At 37.7% G+C, this 26,670-nt stretch overlaps 1 protein-coding gene across 1 annotated transcript in view; it reads right to left on the reverse strand.

Moving 5' to 3' along the window:
- Window positions 1–1,265: 1,265 nt before the first annotated feature.
- Window positions 1,266–26,670, reverse strand: part of LOC129117638 (uncharacterized) — a 375,689-nt gene continuing 350,284 nt past the window's right edge. Inside the window, exons 15-19 of the mRNA XM_077173394.1 lie at window positions 25,583–25,761; window positions 25,335–25,484; window positions 24,144–24,457; window positions 3,942–4,017; window positions 1,266–1,387 (exon numbers count right to left, since the gene is read on the reverse strand). The gene's annotated coding sequence lies outside the window, so the exon portion shown is untranslated. The remainder of the gene's footprint in view (window positions 1,388–3,941; window positions 4,018–24,143; window positions 24,458–25,334; window positions 25,485–25,582; window positions 25,762–26,670) is intronic.

The raw sequence follows: 26,670 nt of genomic DNA on the forward strand, positions 1-26,670 counted from the left end.
TTGGAGAGATTACGGCCCAGAAGAACCAGCAGCATGTGAAGGGTGGGGGCAGTCTAACTATCAGTCCTCTGCATGGTCATATCTTCCCAGTTAAAGAGGTGTCACTTAGGAAATAATTGACATTCTTGAAATGGATGCTTTCAGATGCCTGACAAATTCTCGGTGTGTACCTTTCCCTTCCATCGCTGCATCCAGCACAACACTGCTTTCCATCCCAAATTTATTAAATCCTCATCCCCAGAGCTGGTTTATCCTGAGAGTGCACTCAATCTTGTTTCAAGCACTTGCTTTTAAAAGGATCTACACACCACTGCTGCCAGATTCTGTGCTCAGCTACACATGTGGCTTCCTTTGGCTTGCAGTATACATTTTCCTGGGCATGGCCAGTTCTTTTAGGGCATGACTCTATACAGACATGGAAGCCCATGTGGCTCACCTTTGGTTGGGGTTTGTAAAGGCCCTAGCAGAGGATGCAGAGTGCAGGAATTTGAAGCAGCAGAAGGCAGTGGGTGTACTGCTGTGTTTCAGGACCATACCTGGCATCTGACATGACAGTGAAAGAGGCAGGAGCACAGGGGTAGGTGGGAATGGTGTAAATGAGCTTTTCCTCTGAATGCATCTCTCTACACAGCACTTCACTATTTAGTGATCATCATAGTGAAAGTAAGAAATCAGACGGACTTAAGGACTTACTCCTATGTGATGGGAGTGAAAGAGTAGGGATAAGACAGAGGATTTTGGGTCCTCAGAAAAGAGCCAAATCAGTGTGTTCAGTCTCTTCTGTGTGCCTGTTTGAATGGCCTCAAGTACAGCTGGGGCTCTCCAGGTTTGGGAGGGGAGGGTTTCAGGGCAGGGAGCAGAGCCAGGGAACGACTGCTCTCTATCCCTCGCCACCCCTGGCACCTTTCCCAGTGGAAGTCAGAGTGGGGATTAACACACACGGAACTGGTTCTGTTCCAACTCCCCAAGAGGAAAACAACATTTTTTCAAGCTATATGATTCTTGTTTGTAGCTACGTGACACGTTATTTAATGGCTGTGAAATACTGCATTGTTCTTATTTTGAAGATGCACACATCTTTGGAGGACTGCTCTCATTTTTCTAAATGCTTTTTAAATGCAACATTTACAAACACCTTCATTTTCTTGTTGTTGCTGACTTGCTCATTGACATTTTAAGCTAAACAGCATATGGCTTATAGCTTTGTACAAGCAATTGTATACAATTCATACATTTTCTGGAATTAAAAAGCCTTGGAAACACGATGAAAATTTTCAAAACTACAGGTTTATTCTTAAAATTAGGAGATCTGTGAGGTCTATTCTTCATTTTTACAGAGTTTTCCAAGTGATCCAAAAGAGTTGCTCAGGGCATCACAATTTCCTGGCTGAAAAACAACAGAAACAACACAGGTAGATATTTAGATGTTTTAGTCCCATGTGTGTTCAATGTTTTTCGTGGCCTTTAGATGGAAGGTTATTACTGGAGTGTAAGGTATTAATTACAGTTATCAGCATCTAAGACGTCTCTTGCTGAAGATTTAAATCAGCTTCCTCTGGAAGCATAGGAAATAGGATTTAAAAGGCCTCCTGCATCAAGTTCAAACCCCAGTTTTTGCTGTCAACTGCACATCACACAATTTGCTTCATGAAGTGCTCAAGTTTCATGCTGTAACCAATGAAGTTTCTTGCTTCCCCTGCTCCAAGATATCATTCCGGTGCTTCCTCCTAATTTCCTGTTGGAGTTTATTCATGGCCATTTTATAACCATTTTTTCTTATCGTCCTTTAAATAGCTCTTCTCCCTCTTTGTATATTTATAGAAAACAGTTATGTTTCCTTTCAGCCTTTGTTTTGTCTGTGTAAACAAGTAAGACACTTTTAATTTGCCATGTTAGATAGCCCTTCTTCCTCCTCCCAGTGCACCATTTTGGTGCTTGTCCCAGTTTGAAATAATTGTGTTGTACATGGATGAAATAAAATGGGTGACCCAAGTTGTTCACTGTCTGCCTGTGCTCTGTCAGAGAAATATCATCCAATGAAAATTAGGAAAAAAATCCACCACTTCCCTTCCCACTCTCCCTCATCAAATTTTTTTTTTTTTTTTTGATATAGGCAAAACATATCTAAGGCTCACGATCACCTTTTATTAACAAGGACAGTGATCCAAAATTTTTAATACCCAACTTCTACCTCTTCCTTCAGCCAGCAGCTGAAGCAATGCTACCCACCCAAACTAGGTGCCTAAACCCACTGCTTCATTATTTGTTTTCTGAAGTGTACCATCTTGAGGCTACTCTCTCAGATTTCACCTTGTCACACCCCACTCCTTTTCTTCCCTTTTCTCTCCTTGCACTACAAGATACTATTGGCATTTTTTCCTAGCTTTGTGTAATCAGAAAATTTCACCTGCATATACTCCCTTTGCTTCAGTGTGGGTGTTAATGAAAATAGGACCCTACAAAAGGATTAATAATAAAAGCAGTACATGTAGGACCTGATTACTGATCTCTGTCTATCGCAGTAGACCTATTTTCAGAACAACCTGCAGTCACCTCTTCTCCAATCAGTTCCCCTCAGTTCTTCCAACTGATGTCCTCTTTCTCCAGTTTAAATAATACCCCTCCCCCTCCAATCATGAGAATATGCTTTATAGATACCAGAGGAGCAAGATCTATTGCATTTCCTTTCTTTAGAAAAACCTGTTTATTTATGACATGATCCATTTTTGGAAAAATCTAACATGTTTCAACACATCTCTTGTTTCCTTCAAAATTAAATTTAAAACCTGGCATGCAATGAGAGCACATTATGAATCTGAATAAATGCTGCAATGGTTGTATACTTGGTACTATAATGGGTTAATTGTTGCAGTGCAGGAGGCTGATAGGGAGCCACAAGAAGGTGCCTGCCTTAATGAGGAGATGGTAAGGAGCCCTGGGGCATGGAATAGCAGCTAATATGAAGGAGAAAACAGTAGGATAGAAAGCTGAGTAACCCAAATAAAGATACATTTGCTCTTGTTTATGTTGCAATTACTGTTTTGCATTATCACTGACAAAACTTAGAAACATTAAAGTAACTCAATGAGATGGATGTGTGCACGGAATATTTCTGTCCCAGACTAGGTTTTCTATGTTTTAAGGTTTCACTGGCACTCCCTACTCAAAACAACAAGCTACCAGTTAAACAGAAAACCAGAGCACTACTTTGATGAGTGGACATACTGTTGTTACAGTCAATACTTTTGATTCCTGGGGAGGAATTCTGTTTCCAGCCTGCATTTTTTTAAAGGAGGAATTTTTGAAATACATCAAGTTCCCTTGGTCTAAGGGCAGTCCAGAAAATATTGGAAATGAGTAACTTTAAAGGAGTAACATGGATCAGAATAGTTCTGCTTCAAATGCATACTATGCAATTACACTCATCCACTTTGTGACACTTTGTTCAGATTTTCAGGCAAAACTACCACCAGTTACAGTTTAAGATGGGTCAGTAATACATACAACATTAACTTTGCCTTAGTATTTTGGATTAAATCAGTTCTTTCTTTCTTGGAGGCTGGCTGGCAGGGGTAATGGAACCTTGAGAGACACGAGGATCAAAATCAAAGAAAAGTTGTTCAAATCCCAGGAAATGTTTAACTTCATGTCCAAAATGGTCAGTTAGCCTTATACTATCTCTTCCACTTTATCTGTTAATTAAATACCTTTGAGTCATATTTCTCCAATAAGGATTTAAAAAAAAAAAATTAAATTTACTTTTTTTTGCATCTGGTACACAAGTAGTGGACTTTATTATATGTACTTTCTCCAAATGTAACAGCACATGGTATCTGGTCTTCACAAATTTCTAGTTGCTGGACATTTCTTTTTAGGATTAATTAATTGTAGGAATAAATCAATATAACTTTAAATGGAACTGGGATCAAAGTCAGACTTACTGAATATTGATAATCATCTAGGTAAACACTGGAGGTAGCTTCCAAGTCAAATAATAAGATTCTCAAAAGCATGTTTCTGTAAAACAAAGGTAAATATATAGTCTTTAATAAAACCTCTGTAGAGCACTGCAGAAACAGAATGAAAGTAAAAGAAACAGAATAAAAGTAAAAGAGAGTTTACCTAAATATCAGCTAAACCTTTTTCTTTACCATAATTTTATTCTCATTTTATTATAATGGACCTTCTCTCCCACTCCTTACACGTTTCCTCTTGAATCTCCAGCCTTCTACATCCTCCTTGCTCCCCTTACAGTAGAAATTGCCATACAGGGTCAGACAATAAGTCTCTGTGGTCTAACATTCAATCTCTCTGAAAGAGCCAGTGTATCAAGTCTCCTCCTTGTCTTTAACAGAGACTGACCTAAAGCATGAAGCTTGCCATTAGTATCCCTCTTACAAAATAGGTAACTGCAAGTATTTTGTACTGACTGTATTTTACAAAGTACTTGGCCTCAGTGACACACAAGGGCAATTATTACTATGAGCTAATTATATACTGTGAGTGGAGAGGGGGAATATTTCTTTTTTTTCATTGAGTTTCCAAAGATCAGCTTTTACTTTCAGGCAGTATTTCCTTACCCTCATGTAATGATAGGAGAGCACGGATGAAAATTCCTGGCTGACCCCTACTATTATTTTGGAAGTACTTATCATGTCAGCTGTGATTTTGTTTCCTTCCTTTATTTCTGAAGTCTCCCATTCATTATCTGTTTCTCTGTTTCATTATCTGTGCTAGCATTTTTATTGCTGTTTAACCTTGCTGGTTTTGCAGTGTGTGTGCACCAAGTCCTGCTAACAGCCAACACACCAATGGGTGAAGGAGCAAGCAGCAGTGCATGGATTAAGGAGATGTTCTGCTGGAAACATGGGATGCACTCGTGTGGATGTGTGCCTCAAAGTGGGATGTCTTCCCAGAGAAGCAGCATCAGTGTTACATGACCCCTGGAGACATGCCCTGTGCAGACACATTGGCATGCAGTGCTGCTGTCTCCGTGTCCTGCTGCTCCAACCCAGTAACCTGTGGGTGGCAGGGAGTGACAGGCAGTTGGCAAAGCTTCAAGGCTGGCTGGGAATCTTTGCTAGCCAGAGGCAGGATGCTCCACAAGCCCCAGGGACAGTGCCCCAGGGCAAGCAAATCTCAGGAAAGCAGATCCTCAGAAAGAGGAGGGAGAGAGCTGCCATGAGAAAAGTGCTGGGGGGAAGCAGCAGGGGGGGAGTACAGTGCAGCTCATAAGCTGTATGGAGAGGGTAGGAGAGGGGGATCTGGTGGTAAATGGAAACAGAGGAACAAGTTCACAGGAGAAGAGGTAGAAGAAAAAACCAAGACTATCTTTGGGAGGAAGATGATATTGAAGGCTGGGAAGCTCAGAGAAGGTGAAGGAACCATTCTGCCTCTTGTGATGAAAGACTTGTCTCTAATATAAAATGACTAGGCTGTCTGCTATCAGCACCTTGAAGATGCTACATACTGATGAAGTGGAGAGGAAGACAGGTTTTATTTTCCAACCAGGTGATAGTAGGTAAGTTAGTGCTTTTGCAGTGGTTTATGAATATTTGATCTCCCTGTTTTGATGGTACTTCCTCACTACATCTATCCCAGAGTGACCCACATTCTGCCTTATTCTCAAGAAAGAAAAGAGCACTGGGTTACAAGCAATACAGAACAGTTCAAATACTATAGCTTCCACAACCAAGAGCTACCTGTAAAAAAATTTTAGGAAACTCCAAGTAAACAGTCTATGTAAAATTGTGGAAGCAGTATCTCTGACTGCCACTGAATGGAGAATCAGTTCCTACAGAATCATTTACTGTAAAAGTGTTCGGCCAGGACAGATTTGTCTATAAACTTATGAAGAAGTGATTAAATTGGTAATAATGTACATTTTTGCTATGTTTTTTTTATGTGTGTATGGACAAAATAAAAAATTATTTTGCCATGAAACTCTCTTCTGTTGATTTTTCTTAAATAATTGTTTTACTATAACAGTTATCTTTCCTGCATAATGGCATCTGAAAAAGGACCAAATTAGTAATGACAATACTAAAATAAAAACCTGTACCATTAATTTGGATCATTGTGGCACATAGAAAATTTTTTGCAAATTAACCCAAAAGAAAACATATTCCTGCTCCTGTGCAGTTACTATAGAATTGATACTACCTACCTAGAACAGATGTTAAAGCGAATGAATAATCTGTTCTTCAAAACTAGTCTACCACAAGTGATCACTTCTCTTGTATGCTCTTTTCATCTCTGTATGAGTGATGAGAGAAAAGGAAATATACCTGGATATGCTGTTAGGGGTAATGTTCAAACAAGAAAATAATGTGTATATATTGCTTTAAATCCTGTCCTATGAAAAAACTGTTGAGACCTCTAATTCTCATGACGACACCTTTGGGAGCTGTAGGTATCTTGCAAACAGTGCTTCATGTCACAGTGAGTGTCTAACAGCATGTGACTCAAAGCACTGCCTTGTGAGGATAACACAAGAAATAATTCACGTAGTTGATAATTTCCATTTCCATTTAACAAACAATCTGTTACCCAGATACAATTGTATCTGTGAAGATTCCATAAGCTTAACTTTGGAATGATACATGAATTTAAGACATGCATTTCAAACAACAACTAAAAGAACTCACTGCAATATGGAGATGTATATATATCTGCATGGAAATACAGAATTAGTCTTAAATGGGAATGTATTTAAACAAAACAAAAATTGTAAAAATTTATACAGGTATAGATACTTTTACTCAGGATTTGGACAATTAATCAAGTTCCTTGTGATGAAAATTTTGTTTTTATTATTAGTATTGTGTATTATTTGCATTGCGAAATGCCTTTAGGGCCTGAACTAGAAGCCAGGTTCCATTATAATGGATATTAAGCATGTAATGAAAAGGTAGCATTCCCCTCCAAAGTGTTCTTGTGGTAAATTTATCTTGCAGTCAGAAGACAGAAGTGACTACACAAAGCATGGAGATAGCAGAGCCAGTTTTTAGTTAGGCATCTTGGTAACCCAGACCAAGGAATACCAGCCCATTGAGGACTAGCTACCCTTCCTTCACAGTCAATTTTGCAAATGTTACAGAGAAAAAAGCAAAAAGTGAATCTTGAGGGAAAGAAAATAGACTAAGGAATAGGGGAAGTTGGTAATATAATCTGATTTTGCATGTAAACAAACGGCTCAGGAGCACATATAGGGAAGGTTGTGAGGCTACTCCTGTGAGAAGGAAGATTAGAAGTAAATGTAGAGTCTGGGATTATACCCAGTCTAATACTAAAATCCCTGCTGGTGGTTTGCTGTGCTAATTTCCCTGCCATCTTTGTTGTATGCTTCTGGTGGAGAAGCACGCAGCTAGCACACCTCGATGGCAGTAGGTTTTAATTGAGCATAATTTCTTTTGGAAAGTCACAGCATTTCTTGAAGGCAACAAGGGAAAACATAATTTTGCTGTGTAACTGAGTTTCATAATGAAATGTCTTACAGCAAAGCCTTGTTGCCTCATTACTCTTAAACCTTTATTAAAATGCTTTTAAAGTGTATTACTTAATTGTATAATTTGAGGATCTTGCTGCAGAGTTCCATATGAGTTCTGTGTTTGGCTTCTCCTAGATGAGATAGCATTAGTACTTAGAAGTCAAGAATATGAAAATTAAGGTTGACTGGACCATTTTCCCTCCCTTCCATGAACACCTTGTGATGCAGTCTAATTATATTGTCCACTACTCTTGCTCTGTTTTGACATTTTACAGATTCTCAATTAAGCCACTTAACCTGTGACATTGATAAGTTCATAAGTCAGAAGTCATTACATTATGTTGTTCTGTAGTTTGCTTCAAGATCCAACCACTGGTGAATGATTGAACAAAACTTCAGAAATATTTTAGGTAAAGTGCTGCAATATTACAGGGTTTCAGGAAAAAAATCTGTGGCTAAAAAGTTAATAAAGGAATTTTCAACTAAGTGTGAATGGTAATTCACTTTCAAATGTTCATATATGTCTTATTTAACAATGGATAGTTTTAGAGCTTTAATTGTGTATTTCTTTTTTATTAATGATACGTCATATCCATTCGAACTGATTTTTGAATCTATACTGACTGAAAAATTAGATTCATCAATTCTGGACGTGAGATGAAGAATGAAGATTTCAGCCCTGTTTCAAAAGTTGAAGAGCATCTTAAAATCACCAGTTATAAAGACAAGGCGTCTGCATATTTACAGCAACTGTTGTCTAGTGTCAGTACATTTGCTTTGACTAGATTTCCTTGTGACTTCTATTGTGAGGCTTTTGGTTTATGTATCTCTTTATTTAACTTTCACAGGACTGGGCACTCCCAAGTTGTAATGTGCTTCACAGGGAAAATATATCTGAGTAACAGGAACAAAAATAATAGTACAACAGCCTCTAAGCTTTTCACTGGCACTAATAAAAATGGTGTTTTGGCATTTCATGAGTCTAAAAGCTCATATAGGGATGCCTCAGTATATACAGGTGTCCAAAAAATTTCAGCCTTGAAGGACTTTTCTAGGTAAGGCTCAGATGTCTTTTCTGTATCTCCTTTAGTACTGATGCCACTGATGGATTTAAAATGCATTCATTCAGCAATTGTTCTCAGGCTACTTCTGTAATGTATCACAAAGTAGGAAAATTTCCTGGCCTGAGTCCTTCCAATATCACTTGGGGAAGTGAAGAAGACAGGAGAGGTGGAAAGAAAGAGAAGGCAGTTTTGCTAAGAAAGGAAATTAATGGTTTATCTCTATATCCGTTTCTTCTTCTGTATTTAAGCAAAATCTGAAAATTTTTCTTCATATTCAATTAATCAATCTACTACTCTCATAATTAATTTAAAATCAATATAGATAAATTAATATTTATCTATAGATAATATTAATATTATCTATAGATATAGATATCAATATAGATATAATATAGATAATATAGAGAAATTTATATTAATAAATTTATATAGGCTGGCTTAACCTCCTGGTTATTAGCATGGTACTCCTGCCTTGGTTTTACATCAATTGCTACCACCTTTCATTAAATAAGTGAAAATATAACTTTTCTACATCAATAGAAATAATTCTGTATTTGTACTATAAGACTTTAAAAGTCAACTTGACGTAAAAATAATATGTTTACTCAAAGAAGTGTTTATTTTGTATTTGTTAATGAATAATGTATTGATGGACATATCTTTCTGATGTAAGACATATTTACCCATATATAGCACAGGAGTTGATAATTATGAAGAATTTTTCATGTCTGTTCACTGCATTGTTTCTGAGAGGTTTACATGGAGTGATTAAAACATCGGTCTTGCAACATCCTTTTATATGAAATGACCTCAGTGGACAAAATGAAACACTTATTTTTTAGTAGTTTTTTGGTTGCATTAATTCTTTCCTATCAATCTTTCTTAGTATTCACCTTACTGTACTTCCTGGTACTCCCCATTATGGACATCACTGTGATAGATGGGTAGAAAATACAGAAAAAATACAGAAACCCATTCTGCAAAAAGTTTGAATATATAGAATTTGGCAATGTAGACATTCACTCTCCATGAGCTTGAAATCTAGGCCTAAGATAGGCAATGACAGTCAAAGAGGCAGATAACTGAGGCAATTTCAGAAACAGGCAACACCAGTCAGTTCTGCAGGTAGTGTTTAAAGATGCTGAGGAGTAACTACAAATTACTGACTGCTCAAGGTAAACAAACATGGTTTTAGTAATAACTGATATTCAAATAGAAAATAAATAGCAAGCAATATGAGCATTTTAAGTCTACAATCCATGAAGGGTTCAGGTGATCCCATGACAGACAGCTGAGCTTTGCACAGACAGTCACCCTGATGGATGCCATCACTCTTGCTGCACCTAATAGAAATCACCTGGAAGCTCTCCAGGCATCCTCAGTCCTGATCCGTGCCAATGAAATGTTAGGGCTTTTTCTTCCTCCCCACTTTTCTCTTACTAGAACTGCTCAATGCACCCTTCTGCACTAGCACACTTGCCCCTTATGTATATGTAATACCAACTCCATTCCACTACATACTGTACATTCCTCCTTTGACACCAATCTTTTTCAGGCTTTTAAACACTTCCCACCAGTACTAAGCTCATATCTCCCAAGCCTTGATGGTACAAAGATTCCATTAGAACTCTTTTGTGTTTGGTGGACTTGCTTTATTACATGAAGTCTTACCTAAACTACAGGGCTTTTCCACAGGGATTAGGTATTGAACAGAACATCCCATAAACTCTGCTCTGCCTCTTTTTAGAAATTTGAAGAGAGCTCTGTGAACCATTTATAAGGGAACCTTGTATCATAGGAAACCAGAGTTTTATGAGATTTCAGGCAACTCTGAGTCTGAGATTTATGAACATCTCTGAGAAGTCTGGACATCAGCATGCAAGGTTCAGGCAGACTTTCAGCAAAGTGTGAGAAGGTTCTCCATTGCCCAGCAGATTTGTGTGAAACCCCAGTCCACAGAAGACTCTCTTAAGCAGCATGCAAATAAGTTTCTCTCAGCCATCCTCAGTGGAGACAGGCTTTCAAGCATGGGGTTTTCTTGCAGAAGAACGGAAATGGATATCCTGAGGTGGGTCCATGCTGCCTAAATTTTGATAGTTCACAGAGGGAGACAGTCTCACTCCAAGGGTGATCTGAAGCAGTAGCCACTAACAAGACAAACAGCTTAAGGAGACAAATCTCCTGAATAAGTATGTAGCTAAATTTCGGTAGTGTATATACTGCATACTGTATGTTCCAGACTTCCTTCCCTGTGGAAATAGTGATAAATAAACTCCTGCCTCTTGCTGCTAGTGGAGGTGACATGAAATTTTAAAATGTTAGATGGGGGTGGCAGATAATGGGAGAGAGCTGTGAGTTAATTAACTGGCATGTCTAAGAGAGCTGTGCCTGGAGGCCACTGCCAGGACTGGCAACTCTGTATGCAGAGCACTTAGCACTCTGTACAAGCACTTAGGAAGAAATAGCCACCAGACCAAAGAATCTGCTGTCCAAATAGGCAAGAAAGTTGAGAAGAACAGAGAAAGGTGGACGGGTATACTATTTCTGAGAATTGCTTCAGTTGCCTACTCCCATACTCAGCAAATCCTGAGGAAAAATCTTAAACAACCCTCTCATTCAGCCAGAGTCCTCAGCGGATACTTTTCAGTGCAGTTCTAAAATATTTTCAACAGTCATCAGGCAGCAAATGCTTTTAATGAGAGGATGTTGAGTACCTCATGTATGTTTCTAAGTTCCCAGGCTACACAGTTATCAGTTATCCTGGCAGAAACTGTAATTCTGACATCAGTGCTACCACTGATTACCATTCCACAGGTAGCAAAGAAGCCTAAATTGCCAATAATAGTTGAGAAAGAGTTAGTGAATGGACAGCAGAAGGCAGGCAGAAAGATTCAGTTAGGAATTATATAAACTATAAATTGCCAACTTTCATAATTTTACATATTTCTTTTCTCGTAAAAGCGGAATATTATACAAAATAGGCCAAAATAGGATATCCAAAGTGACTTAATCTGTGGTGAAATAATAGGTGCAAGGAATTAACAGTACAGTAATCAAAATAAAGTATCTTAGAAGACAAAAAGAATCAAAAGGCTTTTAGCTTTTGAGAAAGGGAATCCCGTTGTATAATTAGATCATGAACTAAGGCCTTTCACCACGGCAAGTTCACACTGTGTGCTGTTTAAGTGCCATCTCTTGATTCTCCTACAGCAGCCTGTAATAGCAAACCCTGTTCTGCTTTTCTTTGTGCAAAACCAATCACATCACATCAAATTATACAACTAATTAACACAAACTCCTTAAAAAATTGCATATTATTTTGGCAAGCCAAATTAACGTCGGTCCCCTGAAACCATCTTTAGTAATTCCCACAGACTCTAGTAACGCCTACTACTGAGAGAAGGGCTAATCAACTACAGGCTCTCCTGCTGATGAGCTGAACCAAGTAACCAGATGTTTCTGCCTTCTAGGGTAATGGAAATGTCATGCATGTTTTTCTCTCCACCTAGGTGAAGAACTAATTCCACCGGGGCCATGGTCTAGGTAGCTCCCTCTCTGGTGCTGCTTCTGAGAGGTCCTGCTAGTTAATCCTGAGCAGACAGGTGCAGCCTTACCAAAGGTGCTCTGGTTTGAGCCAGCTAATCCAGCCTATCAAGGCAACTTGCTGCCAAGATGTTCTCACTCAGGATATGGATAGCAAAGGGAAAGCTGATGAGCATCACTGTGGAAAAAAATTTATCTGTCATATTGTGCTGTATGTAAAAGCTGGGCAAAGTATGTTTTTTGTGTATTGGTAAGAGGTCCCACTGGTATTAAATTACTTAATGAGATGTCTATTGCAATTAAAAGAGTCATAACATTTATATTAACATTTTAAAGCTTGCTTATTTCAGGAGTGTCAGTTTACATGAGTCTAAATAGGCGATAATGAACATGATGAAGTATTCCATATTAAAACTGAGTACTGTGTAACTGTCTAGTAAAATCTTAATATTAAACTATACTGTATAACTTACAGGGCAGAATAAAAGCTTCATATTTAGATGTATCCCATCTTGAATCTCAAATAATGGAGTTAGAATTAAATATTAATACAAAATAAAAAGAAATGAATTTATATGTAATCTTAAAAAATACATCTACATGACATATCTATTTAAAAAGCTTATAGTATCCTTTGATGGATGATACAGCCATTTTCAGAAACAGCAAACCATAATTTAAAGACAATGTGTAATTATTTAACAGCAATATTTTCTATGTTGAGCTGACTTGTGCTTCTCATGCTAGATGCTAGTGCTAGATTGTGTATCAGTAAGGCCTGTTATTCCAGATGCTTACCTGGTGAAGGAAAAAGATACGTGGTGCATTTAAAATACTACTTAAGGAGGAAGAGAATTAGGTTTATTCATGCAGACTTAGTTTGAAAAATGCAGAGAATGTATTAATTTCAGACCCCACCCACAGCAGCTAAATATATTCTTTATCTTGTTTTTCAATAAATCTCCGGTAGTATATATAGACAGTAAGCACAAGTCAGTCTTTTTATATTTTAAATTTCCTTAACACACTCATTGCTGTATTAACATCTGCTCTGAAACTCCCACCACCACAGAAAGGAGGCATCAATTAACATCAGTTTGGAAGTGACAGATATTCAGTCAAGGAGGAATAAAACTCTACAGCAATTTTTGCCAGCAAAATCTCATCATGTGTGCAAGATGCAGTCTACTGGTAGCACCAGTTCGATATTTGAGGGAATGGATCACTGGAAGAATGAGGTTTGCCTCTCATGAAAGGAGACATGCATGAGCCCCTAATTGTAAATTCAAAGATAAGGCCACTGAACTGAGAGTGACCTGGCTCTGATCCCAGAAAGTTGTGTTTCACTAGATTTAGTTTCTACAGCAGAGAAATCTAGCAGTGTGAGAGGCAGTCTTTCAGGCAGCCAGATGCACTTGCCAGTGAAATAAATATTGGAAAACTGAAATTTACCCAGGACGCTGAGAGCTACTAGAGTGGACCATAGACTACCTGACACCTGGTCATCCTGTATCACTTAATGTGCAAGGTAGTAGTTACTAAAACAGTGGATCTTTCTGGCTGGATTTCAGGACTGTATCCAAGAAGAGTGGAGTTAAAAAATCCTGTGATTTGATAATGGAAAATATATAGTGTTAAGCAAATATCTATGTCCAAAAAGTGAGAAAAGACTCTTGAACCATCTTGGCAATTGTACAGTTCTTCCAACAGATTCCTTTGCTTTTGCATGCTATGACTTTACAAGCTAGAGTTTCATTGAGTATGGTTGAGAAATCAGTGGAAAATGAAGAGTGAAAAAAAAAATGTGTAAAAGTATGTATACTGTTAGTATATGGCTTTCCTTGACAAACAATAAATAAATCCTTAAAAAGCTAAGAGAGAGAGAAATTAAGCTAAAGAGCAAGTAGGGCTGGGGCTTTTTTTTTTTGGTATGGGGTTTTTTTTTCTGGATTTTATTTTTTTTGTGAAGTCATTTGAGATTATAAGAGTATGAAAATTTTCAGTAAGTATGTTTCCCTTTCTAAAAGGAAACTGATAGTTTTCTAGTGAGGAAAAGGTTACTTTTATAAAGTGTTTTCTATTGATCTGATCAACATCTCTATGATGGAATGACAAGAATTGAAAAAACGTTGCTGAACTTAGATCAACTTAGATGAAGAACTTAGATCAACTGATTTTGGGCCAAGAAAAGCTGTCATAAAGAGTGAGGCACCACCTCACTGGACTTCACTCTATTTCAATGGCATGAAATACATTGATAGTACTCATTCCAGTGGGGAAGGCAATTTTTTCAATTTAAGTAAGATTCAGAGTAAAAATAAAAAGTACATGTATGTATATGTACAGGCAAATACAAAGCAGAACAGTGTAAAATTATCAGACAGTTCACAGGATAGCGCTAACATTCTCGCACTTTTTATTCAGCAAAAAGTCATTGGACCTCATTCATCCTGCTCTGCAGATCTTGATTTTCTGTTAATGTAAGGTTGGAGAAGGAATAACAAAATTTTGTTCTAAGCTCATCCATGAGAATCTTTATCCTGGCACAGCTGCGTTCTGAATAAAGCCTTCAATTACCACAATATGTAACATATTGTAGTAGGGTAGTCTGGAGAAAAAAACAGAGGGTGATCTGTACTGCTGCAGATCTGGGACTGAAATCAGGCTGAGCTATTGGTGTTTGTTTATGTGTTGCTCACTCCTCTCTGACCAACTTTCTATCATTCTGTACTCAGCAGTATTATAAACTTTTCTGTGAGGCTGTATGCCTGGGCAGTAGAGATAAATAAAGAACTATTCACAACAAAAATAATATAGAGAAAGAACAAGAGCTGAGAAAAAGAGTACATGGAGAAAGAGGGGAACGATCTAGGATGTCTGTTCCTTCCTGAAATGCCCACAATTTTATTCTCTATGCTGAAGTCTTCTAGCATAGAGGAATCCTGAGGCACTCAAGATCACAGGGATGTTCAGCTGTATCACACTGGAAACCCATTTGGTCCACTGTCCTGTGAACAGTGATCAAAGCCACGACTTCAAAGGAAGATGCAATGAAGTATGAACAAGACACTTACAGACATATCCAGCTTTTGGTTCTTCTTTCCTGTTCTAGACAAGAAGTGAATGGCTTGTGCTTTGTAGCTAGGGAATTTCTGCCACTTTCTACTTTAAAACTGATTTAGGATCATTGTGTACCTTCTTTTCACACCCAAAAAACTTTCCATTTAATTTCAATAAAATTGAGATAAAGTGTAATCTTATTGCATTAATTTCTCCCCATTTTATCGACATTGTGAGATTAACTTTCCATATACATATATGCCTACCTCAGTGGATAAAATGCTCTTTATGGCAGTCCAGTAGCCTTTGAAAGACTTAGATGAACAAGTTATAACAATCTGTTCAAAGAATTTCATCCCCTTTGCTCTTTGCAATGCAAAAGCTTCAAAGGTCAATTCAGATAGACTTTGCACACTCCAGAGGTGCTCAAAATTTAAACTCATGGATACTTTTCTCATGCAGGCATATCAGCAACTTTTAAGGTATATTTTCTGTGTTCATATGTTTATTTCTTAATAATTGAGCACGATGATAAAAACTCTAGCAGAGAAGGTAGTTGCTAAGAAGGGACCACCAGTATCCTCATGGAGGCAGAAGGTATTTTGACAGACTTGAAATTATACAGTAGCGTAATTATTTCTCTTTCTCCAGGTATTCCAAAGTTAACAAGCTATGTTAAGTTTCCTCAAGAAGGAAGAAAAGTTCTTCTGCTTTGGGCACACACTTGACTAAACTTTTTGGAGGAAAACATTTCTTCCTTCTGTGCTTGTATTGCAGCTGAGGATAAAAAAAGAGATAACACTTCCCTGACAAAGCCTTCAGACCATCTTTTTGTAAAGCTCTTAAATGATAGCAGGAACACAAGAAGGTCTAAGTAGTAAATACACCTGAATTTAAATTTGTTTCTCCATTTCAAGTGTATGGATTACATTGACTGGAATATGGTGTTTTCCTTACTGTGCCTAAGACCAAATAGTGTCCCTGACTTGTGCACCACTGGAATATTGAATTTTGTTTTACAGATTGGGATAAGGATTTGCAGATTTTTTAAAAGGAAAAATTTGTAATCTGACAGTGATCACTGATTTATTTTATGTCTGGGACTTGAAAAAGACCTATAGTCACTCCTTTGAGGTTTGCAGAGCTTTCAAGTGTGAACAAGGGTATAAATGAAAAGCCATGGAAGATGTCAGATTTTCTATGAGGCTGTGTACCATAAAAATAATAACAAGGGGAAATGGAAAACCACTAAAATAAAGACTGTGATCCAGTTTATGTCCACACATGGTAAGGTATTATCAAACAGTTATTTCTCCTAGTTAATCATTAAGTGCCCTCCTACACTCTTAAAAACTAATGTGAGGAACACTTTTAGGACAGAAAAGTACACACAATGGATATGTGAGTAAGAAGCATGTGAACCAACAAAATAACAGCTCTCTCTTCTGTAGAGCTCTATATTCTTTTACAACTAGGTTGTTTCATTAACAATTCCAGAACATTAGAATGTATTGTGTTATTCTGAAAAGCTTGTTGTACAGAAACAATTCAATAAATGAAAAGTCTGAATTCGAAGTATTATTATTATTTTTGTTCAGATTTTCTTTGTGGTGCAAAATTCTTTTGATTGCTTCAGACCTACAACAATCCCCTGTTGTTTATCATAAATAACAAGTTGTTTTATTTCTCTGGGCTTGCAAGTTTCATTTTATTCTGTTGCTATAATTTCTATTCATTTTTAACACGAACACATTTTCCTACAGAAGTAGTCTTGTATCTAACTGTACCTTGTGATTTTTTGGCTGTGAAAAGCATTCTAGTTGATGAGAAAAGGGTGAAAATCATTCCACCCCCTCACCAGAGTGAACTGAACTTTCTAAGGATATATTTTTGCCCCTTTTTGAAAGGGAATAGGTAATGCTTTCATTTCTGACTGCCCACTTGCTAGACATTCTTTATACTGAATTCAGAAACAATTTAGTGGTGATGCCATTAATTTTATTTCTGATAGAATTCTTATTGTGTCAGCTTGATCCTGCACTGTCACAAAAGAATATAGATTTTGTATAAAAAGCACTATTTAAAACACCAAAGTTGGGGCTGATTTTGCCAGTACCACCAGTTTTGCAAAATCTTTGAAAACTCTGCAGTCTTTCTTTTGAATTGAATTTCTCTATGATGGGTGAGGAGAGGGAATTATGGCCTCCATGATAAATTATAATATTTTTATCTCTCTTTCTTCCCTGCTGAGAACTTTGCATATTTTCCATACTGAAGGTTTTTAACCGTGATCTTTTAGTCCCTTCTTTTTCACAATCAGAGCCCTGTAGAGCCCATAGTCAAGGATTCACTGCTTGTATGAAATTAGACAGAGTGAATCACGCTGGTCATCTGTCCCCTCTGCCATTCTGCACTAACACAAGAGAGTACATGTGATTTACTTCAATGAACTGTGACTCCCACAGTTTCCCAGTGTCCCCCGCTGCAATTCTTAACAAAGATGTGATCAATCATTTTGGTCTTCATTCAACTGGGAAAAATGTGCTAAGAGGAGTACCTCTTAAGATGACCAGAGTTTGTCTTTCTGTCTAAGAGACTGATAAATCTGTATAACCAATTTATACATTTTTTTAAACTGTACAGGAAAATGAGTTACAGCTAATAACATGCCTCAGATAAGAGTCTATTGACATTTTAACTGCTGAAGATCCATTTTAAACCAGCAGAATCTAAATATGCTGGGGGCAGGGGAGCTGAAGTGTTACATCTGCCATTTCTTGTGGTTGGGAATCCCTCTTCCAAAACCACAGGGGCAAGGGTGAATTCATAGGCCATAACTTTATTTTGCCAACTCTGCAATGCATGTCTAAGAATGCATCCTTCTTTCAATTTCCACCACTTACAACTCATCTTAACTTTTATCTGGAGAAGTGCATTTTTTTTTCCTTTCAGGCACTGACAGCTGCTGCTGTTTCCTGCTTGTATATATTCCTGCTTGTATCCTGTTGTTGAAAATACAACCACAATAATCATTTTCTAAGCTCATGGAATCACTGCCTTGAGTCTTTCCAGTGTTTCCTTTCCCCATGACATTGCATTTCTCATCTTCTTGACTTAGCTTATAAGTACTTCATGATGTTCTTGTCAGCCTCTGGCAGATATCCACCACCTACTAGTAAAAGTTCAGATGGGGTATCAGTGGCATCCTCCTCCTGTGGGAGATTCACCCTCACCAACAGTTCTAAAAACCACTTCATTATCTTTATCAAATCTTTACATTTCTCTATCTGACTGCTTGTGAGTGAAGGAGACACTTGTTCTCCCTATGCAGGCATCTTTACCTGAACTAGTTTTCTGTTCTCTTCAGTGCAAAACAATACAGCTTTTATCTGACTGATTTCAGGCATCTACTGTGGATTGAGATGAATCTCACTTTGCAAGTGATTATTCCTTTTTACTGACTACCAGGGGAGTGTATGGCTCCAGTTCAGATGCAAATGATTTTACAGCTATTCCAACTAGCCTACCTAATCTAATGATGGGTGGATATAAACTGTATCTATACTTTCTCTGTATATATGAATTGAAGCACTGAAATTTAGGTGCTTCCAGTGTAGATGTCAGCACCTGACTTAGAATCTCCACTACATCAATGGAGCTCTAGGTAGTACAGGTGATGGAGCCTGGAGGAAAATTCAGCTGAGCTAGATCCAAATCCTTCCCCAAGACTGTGGTATATTTCATTCCAAAAAAGTCTATCCGTCTGTCTGGTAGCCAACTGTGATTTGTTTCATATTGCAGCTCTGATTATTACCTCAGTTTACTCTAACATTGGATCATCAGAGTCAGCTAATGGAACTACTTCTGCTAAATATTCATTTATTTGTTTTTTTTTTCCTTGAGCTATTTGCAGTATAAAAATATTAAAAACCTGAACTTTAATGCGTACAGAGTACTTTTGGAGACTGCAACACTATTTGGGAAAACTGCAAACAATGAGATGTCTTCTTCTGAGTAGCAACCCAAAGAGATGTTATCAATTTAAGTTTGAAACTTTATTGTTCTGTAAGAAAGAAAAAATGTTCATTTAACCAAATGGTGCACCAGTTTCCCTCCTCTGTGAAGTTAAAGCAACAAATTTTCCCCTAAGAAAAGCATATTAAATCCTAATACCAGTTAATCCTACTTCCCCTGTTGCACACAAATGAAATGTTATTGCCACCCATGCTTCTCCACACTATTTTATAAAGGACCTCCTCTCTTAAAACAAGAGACATTCTTATCCCCCTTTTCTTGATTCCCCTGCTTACATCTGAAATGATGTCCCATAATTTCCAGGATGTAAATACAGCTGTCTAACAGCATCAGAAAAAGAACTGTTTAGAGAGAAATACATCAAGCATCTTTTCCTTTAGACAAATCATATCTTGAAATGAACTCTTGAAGAAGTTGTACCCTTTTTCTTTTATCATATGCAATAAATTCATAGCTCAATTCACCTATTTTTTCCAAACAAGCATAATACCCAGCCATGAGAACTACAGTCCATATTCCTTTCCTAAACTTTTTCAGCTTCTTTAAGTAGACCATAATTTTTCCTGTCCTGTTAGATTTCAGAGGCCACCATTGATAATCTCTTGAAAAAAGGTTGGGTATTTTTGTCCCTGGACTTCTCTGTTTCAGTCTTTGTAGGAGAAGCTTTCATGTCAGAAAACTCATCCTGTTTAAAGCAGAAAGAAGCCACTTGGCAATGTAATCTCTTCATCTTCTTTGGTGCATGTGGGAAGGCAGTGACTGTGGAGCAGTATACCTGTGTGCTTAGCAGTCAGCCTCTGCTTTATCTGTGTTAGTGCAATTGTTCTGGAGAAGCAAAATGGAAGGAGTTTGAAAAGTTATCACAATACCTTGACAATAGGTCTTTTGTAACCCAAAAAGCAGCATGTACACACCAGAGGATAGTGGGGATACTGTGTGCTTTGCTACAGCTGGTGAGACTTATTCTGCCTGTAAGAATTTTGCTGGTTTTAGCAACCATCCAGAATTATATAATTCCTCAGAAATGTGAGGTTAGGAATAGACAAGAAGCAAAATAGGGTAGTAGGTTACAAAGTATGTTTAGAGTTTGAGTCTAGCTAACAATATACATCCTTGCCCTTTCACCACAGACTGCTCGCAAGGACTGAATTTCAGGTGCATAGTGTAGACATCACAAAAAACTTCTGCTATATAGACACATGCATACACTACCCCCTCACCCCCACTCCACACACACAGAGATGTACAAAGGTAATACCACAGTTGTTCATATCTTATGACAATCATAAATGGAAATCTGCATAACAGAGGAAACGTGCTCATATTGGTGGATAGTTATGGCTAGATCTACGTGGATATTTTCAATGTACTCTGAACTATGGGCTATCAGACATGATCTGCTTTATTTTAGGCCTTTTCTAGCTCCAATGAAATCAATGGCAAAATTCCTACTAAATTAGGTGATGCATGTTCATCGGAAGAGGAAGTTGCATAACCATATATATATATATATATATATATATATATATATACATTTTACATTGTAAAATGTCACTTAAATATTCCATACTTATCACTTGAAGCAATTTTCTTCACAAATCTGAAGAAATTCCTCCTCATAAGTTAAAAATAAAATTGGTGTGAATTATACTTTTGTGAAGACAAAATAAGAAGTTGAAAAACACCCCCTTCACAGTGGTGTACATGTGTGCATGCTTGTATTTGCCTGTGTGTGTATATGTTTGCTCATATTTTTAAAAGAAATTTACTTTTATGCCTGTATCTCAGCAGACTGTCCAGCGTGGGATGAAAACATTGTCATATGCACATAAAACATGCGTCCAACTGGCCAGTGTTTTCTCATCTGTTACAGATTTAAGATCGTTAGCTTTACGCATTTCAAATTTCTCAAAACCTGAAATCCAAGGAACAAGAACTATGCACAGGAGAAAATCTCCTTTCATCACACTGGGATTATTTTTCTATTCCAGGTGCTCGAGCCTGGGCTTTCTCTTAGTCTAATTGATAACTGTGGGGCTCCTCCCCTTAACCCACTGACTTTTGTGCGTTCCCTTCCCGGGTGACTACTGCTCCACTGTTCTACCTCATTCACTTATGGTTGACCTGGAGCTCCTGGGTTAAGCTTCCCCACTGGTATTCAACCTTGGACCTTATTATTGTTCTACTCATCTGACCTCTGATACACTAAATTCTAACAAGGTGATCTGAAAAAAATCACTCATTTTTTTTTCTGTGTGGTTTCATGGCTCGTCTTTTTACTGCTCTTGGCTGATGTTCTTTTCTCCACTTCAGACCACCAAGTGCTCTGCTTTAGTTTGTCAATTTATAGTGCTGTCATGGTTTCAAATGCTGTGACCATTGTGTAGAATATACTCTCCTGACCTCTGAAGCAACTTTCTGTATTTCAATTGTTAACTCATTAGGGTTTGGAAGAACAGCTGAAAAGGGAATGGCCTTTTTCCCACAATTGCTTCCAATGAGATGCTTGAAGAGTCATCACAGTCCAGGATTAAGAGAAATCAAGAGGATGCTGCTAGAAATTAGCTCCAGTTATTTTTCATTCTTGCCTAAAGGAAACAAACTAAACCCCTCAATGCCCCAGAATACTGATATTGTCATCATCAGTCCACCACTAAGATTCAAGGGGAATCATATCAATAAAGCTAATAATGAAAAGATGACTCAGATGATTCTGATTTGGATAATTCACATATTTTGCCAAAGAATTCCAAAATACAGACAAAATATATTCTTTAAACATAACTCTTTTTTTGCTACTTTCATTGTCCTCACACAATCCTTTGTTTGCACTGGCCCTTTGTCTGGGTTCTGAGCCTTGAACTGGCTTCTCACAATCAAGTTTTTCTAATAAATATTGTTTTAACTCTTGCCCTTTGAAAATATCTTCTGAAGAAGAATAGAGAAGTGAATGGACAATACCAGCAAAATTTATTCTGAAGTCAGCTCCCTAAGAAGAGTGCAGTCTTAACCATATTTATTACACCTCCCCTCATCCAAAAAACTCCTTCCTTTCTTTCTTTTCATTTAAGTGGGGAAATCACCTTACTCAGCTAGCAAATAAACAAGTGCTTCTGTCATTTATGGAGAGCTTTATAGCATTAATAATTTTCATACTCTGAATTTTCAGATTGATGCACATTTTTTCTGAAGTTTCTCTGACCAACTAATTTCTAAACAGCAAAAATAGCATCTGATTTTGTCTTTTAAAAGAATTTAGTGTAGTTGAGTATTTAGCAGTTCTAAATTCTAAACATGTAATGTCTAGTTACATGTTTAGAACTGCTAAATACTCAGTTACATGCGCACAATCTAAAAGAAAGAAAAAATTTCTATCTTTTCTCTGGCATCACAGGTATTTAGATCAACCACAGATTTTGATTTCAACAGAAAAAGAAGAGTCACTTTTAGGACCTCATGCGAACTATGCTTTTAACAACATCCTTAATTTTGAGAGACTACTTGGTACAGCATTCTCCTTGGTAGCACTAATCATGGCTGCACAGTTTTCTGATAACATGAAATACTTGAATGCGGCCTTCATTTTTTTGTGTCAGAGAATCATAATAACAAGAGCTCGCATTTTTGAAGGTCTCATCATCAAGTGTTTCAGAGTACTTTGCAAACACTAATTTAAACTTCACAATTTCCCAGAGAACAAGGCTGGCTTGGGTGTATCTCTACTGATTTCACTTAGCATGATACAGAAATGACACATTTTCTCTAGATATTGTAATAACTTTTTACAGGTGGGTAAACTGAAGTATTGGCTCACAAATGCCCTATCCAAAAAATACAAACTGAGTCAGTAAGACAATGAAATTTGTATTTCATGTCTGGTTTTCAGCCTCTGAATCACTTGCTAATACTTTCATCATGCTTGATGATTTAACATTTAACAGTTTTGCTCCGTTTAAGTCCACCTGTTTCAAAAGACACTCTTGCAAACTGTCTCTAAACAATATTAGCATAAGTTTTAAATAATTAAAGCAAAGAAATTAGAGACTATTTTACCAGAATTTAAATGATCAAATAAAGTAGAAGGAATATAATCATTGTAGAGTTGATGCTGCCTAAAAACTGTAAATGCATTTGACTGCCTATGTTAGACATCATTAGACTATTTACTTTAATAAAACAGTAAAGCCAATACTATACAGCAGCTTAAATCAATTTCCCTAGAATGATATTACAGCTGCCAGATCTTCCAAAGTTGAAGATCATTTCTTTTCTGGAAAGGTAAGAAGTCTTCAAACCTTACCGTTCCATTAAAAAAAATATATTTGCATGGATGCTAAAAGCAATTTGTGTTAGTGTTTGTACAAGCAATTGCAAAAAAAACCAAAAAAAACAAACCGAAAAGAAAAAAAGCAGGCTGATTGTGTTGTGCTTCTTCTGCATCATTGTTTTTAACTGATGGTTTGCTATTACAACTGCCTTTACTTCAGCAAGACTTTATAACCCTGCAAATTTGGGGGTTTTTTTGTTTGCTTTTCTTTTTTTTCTTGGTGTTGCTGTGTACCATTCGCATTTAAAAGTTTATGCAGGTTACTTTGTTGGTGCTTTGAATCTCAGTTAATTCTGGTCTCTTATGGTATTGGGATGGTATTTACTATCTGTGCTTGCTCTGGACCAAACGTATTTTGGTTGTAAATAGAAGGTCTTCTTTTATGAGGATGTTCACTTCACAGCTTGAGCAGTGTAATTTTTATACAGGTCTCAGCAATCAATAAAAAAGCCACAGGAGGAATGATTTATCTTGTTGGTTACAGAGACTGTCACCGAGAGAAATTGTAAAAGATCAATTTACACAACCTGGTGTGAGAACGTTATTGATATAACACGGCTGATCAGTTTCTGGTAGTCTATGGGTAGGCGGGGAGAGAGCCCTGCCCTCGGATAGGGCCACTCACCAAGATCTTAATAGACTCGCTGGTCCATAAAATGGACATGAAGCCAATGAAGGGCGAGATTCCGCGTGCGCATGGAGCACTGAGTGGCCCGCAGGAAAATGGATTGGCTCAGCTCCGATTAGTTAGTTAAGCAGTGTCATGCATCCTCTTTTTTTTCCTTGTTGCTTTTTTCTTCTTCTTCTTCCCCCTGCTCCCCCTCCTACTGTGAGAACTGTTCACTTGGAGGCTCACTGCCTTAATTACAAAGGGCCCTTTTAACTACAGGTCACAGGAGTTGGCTCACTTGACAGGAAATAAGGAAACAAGCTACCTTCCTGGAAAAAAAAAAGAAAATCAAACTTCCACTCCTCAAATTAGTTAAATGAAGCTTATCAGCACTTGTTAGTTGATCCTTTGACAGTCTGTTAATTGCAGCTGGTACATTAAGTTATGTTATAACCAGCAGGACATATGATTAAAAAATAAATAAATCTACGGGTATGTCACACAGCATTGGTGGAGAAAACAAAGTAAGAGCAATGTTGATATTTGCTGTAAATATCACAGCACAAAAGACTATTTTCTTTCTTATTCTGTAGAATTAAATTGCATGCTAGCTGAAGGGGTTCGTTTGGATCAGAAAAGGACTGCTCTATACAATGAGGTTAGAAAGGTTCTCACTGCATCTTAATAAAAGCCAGCATTGGCTACTCCATCAGTATAAGTGGTCTGTACCTACAGATGTTATACATGCAGCTTTTAACATGCTTCTCCTGATATATGCTCTCCATTATATTCTTTTATTTACAGACAATAATTTCTTACTGTTATTAGTGGAGGGAAAGAAAAGAACATAAGCAGCATTAAGAAACCCCACGGCAGTTGTTTCTCCTTCACAGGAAGTGACTCTACAGTATAACTGCTGGCAAAAATAAAGGATCCAAAGGCACATCAAGGGGAAAAAACTGTTTTCATGCATTTAACCTGTTAATTATAGTAATCTACACTACAGTGCAAGTATTGTAACCTGGAATGGGAAATGGGTGATTGAAAGAATGAGCTGACTAAGACAAAAATGATTAAATCCACACTTTGAATGGATGATTTTCATATGTAATTTGAACTACACATTTTTAAGTTGTTTCATTTTCGCATTTCTGTACTCATTGGCACGTATCAAAGAAAGACTAGCTGAAATTAATGTTTTCTTACCTTCATCTGCCAGAGTAGTTTAAACACTTCTTGAAGACTGAAAGATGTGTTCTTCTGGACCCATAATATGTGCTTTAAGCTGTGTTTTATGCTCATTATGAAGTAATATTTTGAAATCCTATGCACCCCAACAATTTTGCTTCTTTTTATCTATGGAAGGACACATAAAAAGGCAAGGTTACTCTCATACCACTGAATATTCAAAGTCTCTATTAGTTATCATTGTGTTTTAATATTATTGGACTCACCAAAAGGCCTCACTGTGTTCATATTATGTCCTAAGCACAGACACATGTGTCACATCCCCCTGCCCTGACCCTCTGTGGGGGAGAGGGGCCCTTCACTCCAGTTTCTTCATATCTCAAAGTCAGATTCTTTGTTCTCAAAATGGATGGGGTTCAAGTGCTGTCCCTCTTCCTATGCTTTTCTGTACTCAGATCAGAAAAGAAATAAAGCAATTATGACCAGAGTGAAGAAATGGAGCTTGTGAGTTCACAGGAGAGGAGTGGGTGGGGGAAGACAGTGGTGATGGCCAGATGTGGGTGATCACTAGAAGCCAGGGGTAATGGAAAAAGGACAGAAGGGAATGTTCAGTATGCTGTCCACATGCTGAAATGACTTGATATTATTCTAAATCCACATGTGCTAGTAACCCCTCAAGGCACACAAACTTCTAGAGTGGGTGGTAGCCCTGATTGAACTTGGGTCCTGTTTCTTCTTAACCACAGAAAGAAACAGCTCCCATATCTGTGGATACCTAGTGAGGTGCAAGGATGGCCACAGTGCCTGTTGACCTGTCTTGCTCATCCTTGATTGTGTTCTAAGCCAAATTTGGTCATAAATAACCATTTATACCATGACTTCTAGTGGGGAGTGGGCAGAGAAAGAGTTGCTTTTCTCTACAGCTGCCAATCCACTCACTGCCTCAGGCAGTCTGAAATCATTAGCCAGCCATATTCCTCCCCTGCCTTTCTCATGAGGAAGTTGGGCTCTTCCCAGAAATCAAACAAATGCTGTTCCTCTGTCCCTCACATGGATGTTACCTTAGCAGAGCAAGCCTGGACATGCTGTCACCGAGCTGTCCAAGTAGAATGGACATCATCTCCCTTTCTGTTGTGAATCCTTTTTTATTTCCCTTCCCTGTGTTCAGGGATCCTGCTAAATGAGCATCATGGTCCCTGACTCAAACTCTGACAACTCCGGTGACTATCCCTCAAATTAGTAGCTCCTTGAATTGCAGAAAAACATATTGAGGAAGTCCTTCACCAAAATTTTCCCTGATTCACTGGAAGGGCAGCTGGTAACAACACCCTGTTGTTAAAGCCTTTCTATTATA

Source organism: Agelaius phoeniceus, chromosome 2 (assembly GCF_051311805.1).
Source record: "Agelaius phoeniceus isolate bAgePho1 chromosome 2, bAgePho1.hap1, whole genome shotgun sequence".
Classification (NCBI taxonomy): Eukaryota; Metazoa; Chordata; class Aves; order Passeriformes; family Icteridae; genus Agelaius; species Agelaius phoeniceus.